At 45.1% G+C, this 4,787-nt stretch overlaps 1 non-coding gene across 1 annotated transcript; it reads right to left on the bottom strand.

Annotated features, from left to right (window-relative positions):
* Positions 1-286: 286 nt before the first annotated feature.
* TRNAF-GAA lies at positions 287-359 on the bottom strand. Its single transcript has one exon. It is a non-coding gene; the product is annotated as a tRNA-Phe (tRNA).
* Positions 360-4,787: the final 4,428 nt, after the last annotated feature.

Raw genomic sequence — 4,787 nt, 5'->3', positions numbered from 1 at the left:
GGAACTGAAATCATTCTGCATACAACCAACTGTGACATCATCTATAGTAATATGAAACCATATAACTGTTATTTGCACATATATTAATTTTTGATGTTGTGCACTGAGTGATCACACAGCCAGTTATGAGTATTGCTTGCAAATATAGGTTAGTACTATGCTAACTGCCCTTGTGGGCCATTTTAAGCCTAGCCAGTTACCCCATGTGAGAATCAAACCCTGTACCTTGTGTCTCTTAGGTAAGTACCCTAACATCATGCCACCCTCCCATTACAAGAGGTTTCCATGCTGAAACCCGGAATTGAACCAGGGACCTTTAGATCTTCAGTCTAACACTCTCCCAACTAAGCTATTTCAGCTCATTAATATGCAGCTTTGTCTTACCTCTCTGTGTTATTTTACATTAAGAAGGTTCGTGGTCTGCACTCTTGTAGGAGGAGAGGCTGGACTCTGCCCTTCTGAGCTGGGAATTTCTGGTTAAAGGCTTATAGTGCCTGCATATTTGAACTGTATCTTACTGAAATTGGTACATCTTGTTTGCTGTAGCATAGACTAGATCCAGGCCTGCTGAATCTAGCTTTGTTTGTATGCTTGTTTGCTTGTTATTTCCCTGAAACGCTAATTCCACCTAAAACGTGGCTTTTCAGCGCTTCTGTGGATCCCTAGTGATATCTGCATTGCTTACTGTACTTATTTCCTTGTTTCACTTGAAAGAAAGTTACTGTTTGTCATTTTTGCATTTAAGTTACCTGTAACACATTGCATTTAAGTTACCTGGCACTTGCTCACTAAAGCAATTATATAAGTCAGCACTAAAAAATTAAAAGCACTACACCCTCACAAACTCCCCTTGAGTACCTTGTTCCCCATTGGCCCTTTTTTTCAATTATAAAGGAATTCCCAATACTAATCTAGCATGTCCAAAGGTCAGTTGTCAATCTCCACTCCGGTCCAGCTGGTGAATCTGGGAATCTTGAGGCAATGTTACAACTGCCTCATGTACACAGACAACCCTCTCCTCCTCCCAACAAATTCCAACACATGTGAGAGATGCAACCATATAGCCAAACTGGAGGCTAAGCTCTCTCAACTCAGTACTGGCGTAACCAGTCAGGAGGAGAAGGAAACCACACTCACTACAATTCCAGTCTCACATAGACCTACCATGACAGCAAATCAAACACATAAACACATAAAAACATACTCGGAGGCTCTAAATAAAAATCTGCCTAAGCAGCAGAGACTTCCAAAGCAGACACCCAAGCAACCGCTACCCCAAAACAAAACACGTGCAACACATAGCTCACAAAGCCAGTATGCCGAACAGTCACAGCCCTTAAGGCTAAACAACACACCTGATACACTTGTAATAGGTGACTCTATTGTCAGGCACACTGATGTCCCGCTCACCAGGCTGAACAAGGAGAAGGTCACAGTGAGCTGCCTGTCGGGCACTAGGATCCGCCACATAACACAAGCACTCAGGTCACTCCAAGGCAAGTACAAATATGACTCAGTCATTGTCCATGCTGGTGTGAATGACCTGAGATGTACCTCCCTGGACTACATGAAAAGAGACATAGAGGAGCTCTCTGAGCATGTAGCCCAGGCCGGTATGACCCTGACCTTGAGTAGCATCTTACCCTCACCAAGAATGATGCCACAATATGAAGACAAGATGATTAATTTCAACAACTGACTAAAGTACTGGTGTCATTCAAAGGGGATCCAGTATCTGTCAGCCTGGGATGACATGCTCGACAAGCCACGTTGCTTCGCTAGGGACGGCTTGCACCTGTCACCCTTAGGCTTTCGTATACTGGCCAAGGCTCTTGCCACCCCCATAGTGCCTTTTTTAGGCAAGACTCAAAGGACAAACCCACCTCCATAGACAACACAAGGAAAAAGAAACTAAAGGTAATGCTACTCAATGCCAGAAGTCTAAACCTCAAGATGCACACACTCGAGGCTCTACTCAGCATGGAGAATATCGATATCTGTGCAGTAACAGAAACCTGGTTCAAGGCTCCTGAGAGCACCCCAGCACTACCAGGTTATAACTCATACCATGTGTTTCAGCCCCAAAATTTGGACCAATGCACAAAAGGAGAGGGAGTATCTATATTCATCAAAGATACCTACACCTCCAGGTTAGTGGCACTGCACGAAGCATCGGAAACCATCCATGTGCAACTAACAGCGGGCAAAACTGCCTTTCAATTTGTAGCCTTCTACAAAACACCCTCCCTATTACTGGAACCCCACTCAGCTTTCCTGAGAACACTGGAGAATATGAAGGTCTCTCCAAACACTATGTTATTGGGTGACTTCAACTACCCAAACATTGACTGGGAAAACTACTCAAGCCCCAACACCCTTGCCCAATGGTTCCTAGAATTTATAAACTCTAATGCAATGGAACAACTGGTCACCACTCCCACAAGAGGGAACAACATATTGGACCTGGTCATCACCAACATGGGGACTCTGTTCCACACCAGAGGTAAACCCCTCATTGGTAAGATCAGACCATAAACAAATTTCCCTGGACATCCATATCCCATCCCCATCCCCAGCCAAGGAAATCACTGTAAAGAATTTCTCAAAAGCCAACTTTGCACTTCTCAAGACTGAGGTGGAATCCTTCAAAGCCCCTGGGCCAGAGGATAATACAGCCCAATCCACAGAATCCTTTACAAATGCATTCTATGAGCACCTGCAGGAATGCATGGATTGTGCTATCCCAAATAAAACCAAGACTCACTTCTCCAAAAACAGGAGACCGGTCTGGTGGACCCCGGCGATAAATAAGCTATGCAACAGAAGGAGGAATCTACTACATGACAGAGCAAAATCCCAAAAAGGGAAGGCATCTCTGATCAGTATTATCATGAAACTTCGATCCCTCATAAAATCATCAAAGGCCAGTTTCGAAAGAAAAATTGCCCTAGACACTAAAGATAATCACAAGGTCTTCTTTAGTTATGTCAGGAACATGGGCAGAAACTCCCAGATATGCTCTGAATTGCTGCATAACGGATTCAGCGCAAATGTGTCCCCCCCTTCCCCCCCAAAGGAGCAAATGCCTATCCCAACTGAATGTAACCTCCCTGACATCACAGATGCACAGGTGAAAGCTGCCCTCTCCAAAGCAAAAAGCACAGCATCTATGGGACCAGATGGTGTCCCAGGCTGTGTCTTACACGAGCTCCAAGAAGAACTGAACCTTCACATTAAGTCACTGTTCAAACTTAGCCTTACTGCAGGATATGTACCCAAAAAATGGTCTACAGCTACAGTGGTCTAACTCCACAAAGGCGGTGCCACAACGGACCCCGGAAACTATCGCTCCATAAGCCTAACTAGTCCGGTCTGTAAAGCTATGGAGCGTATTATCATGGAACTCATAAATAAAGACATTGGGAGCCTCCAGACACTGGGCCCTACACAATTCGGCTTTGTTAGGGGCAGATCTTGCCTCTTAAACCTAGTTGATTTGTTTGAAACAGTTACCAAAGCCATAGATGAGGGCAAGGTAGTCAGTCCACAAGCCTACTTGGACCTCGCAAAAGCCTTCGACACAATACCCCACTCGGGCATCATAAATAAGCTTACCAGCTTAAATATCAACCCCTATATCACAAGATGGGTTGCAAACTGGCTCAGAGATAGAACCCACATGGTCAGAATCACAGGTGCCATGTCCGAATCCAAACCAGTTACAAGTGGCATCCCACAGGGCTCAGTTCTGGGACCTCTCTTGTTTGGTATATACTTCTCTGAGGTTCAGGCTAACACGGGAGGATTATGGCTGACAAAGTTCACAGATGACTGCAAACCGGGGGCCATAATCAAATCTCCAGCTGACACAAGCATCCTTCAAAAGGGTCTCACAGAGACAGATGCTTGGTGCCAGAGCCACGGCCTCAAGATGCTAAAAAGTGCCTAGTCATCCCCTTTGTGAAAAACAAGGTGCCCACAAATTACCACATAGGTGGTAATCCATTAAGTACGGAAGAAGTAATTAGAGATTTGGGGACCAATGTAGATAGTAATCTCTCCTTTGATAATCACATTGCCAAAGTGGTTAGAAAGACCTTCTATATAGCCTACCTTATTATGAAAGGGTTCGCATCTAGATCAAGAGAGGTCATTGTGCCCCTCTACTCGTCACTCATCAGGCCCATAATTGAATACAATGCCCCTTTTGGGATGTACCTTACCCGACACCTGCAGCAACTGGAGAGACCCCAAAAGTACCTCACCAAGAGGATCATGGGCTACAAACAGATGTCCTATGCAGCTCGACTAAAGAAACTCCAGCTCTACTCAGTTGCTTACCGCCTACTCAGAGGCGATCTATGCCTGACGTACAAAGCCATGTCAAACCCAGAATTAATGGACATGCTCCACCTCAAAAAATCCAAGTCCCTTAGAGCTACATGCTCCAGGGACCTAAACCTCAGCACAAAAATAAATAGGACATGCTGGAGGGACAGATTCATTTCCCAGAGGCGCCCCTCACTCTGGAATAGAATCCCAATTCATGTTAGACATAGCCCCTCACTGACCCTCTTCAAGCGAAATCTGGATGCATGGATGGGAAATCGCAAATTCACTCCTGGGATCTCTTCTGTGTCCCTGCTAGACAGAGGCACAGTAAACTAATCTTAAAAGGGTACCGTCTGTGACCTACTTTACAGAGGCACAGTAGGCTAATCTAATAGGGTAGCGGAAGCCAAATACACTCTGGCTAGGCTTATAAATGCCCTAGGGCAGATAGCCTA

Source organism: Protopterus annectens, chromosome 9.part0 (genome assembly GCF_019279795.1).
Source record: "Protopterus annectens isolate FY-2018-M chromosome 9.part0, PAN1.0, whole genome shotgun sequence".
In the NCBI taxonomy this organism is placed as follows: Eukaryota; Metazoa; Chordata; order Ceratodontiformes; family Protopteridae; genus Protopterus; species Protopterus annectens.
Note: the sequence above shows the minus strand (reverse complement) of the source record. Positions and strands in the feature narration are given on the sequence as shown.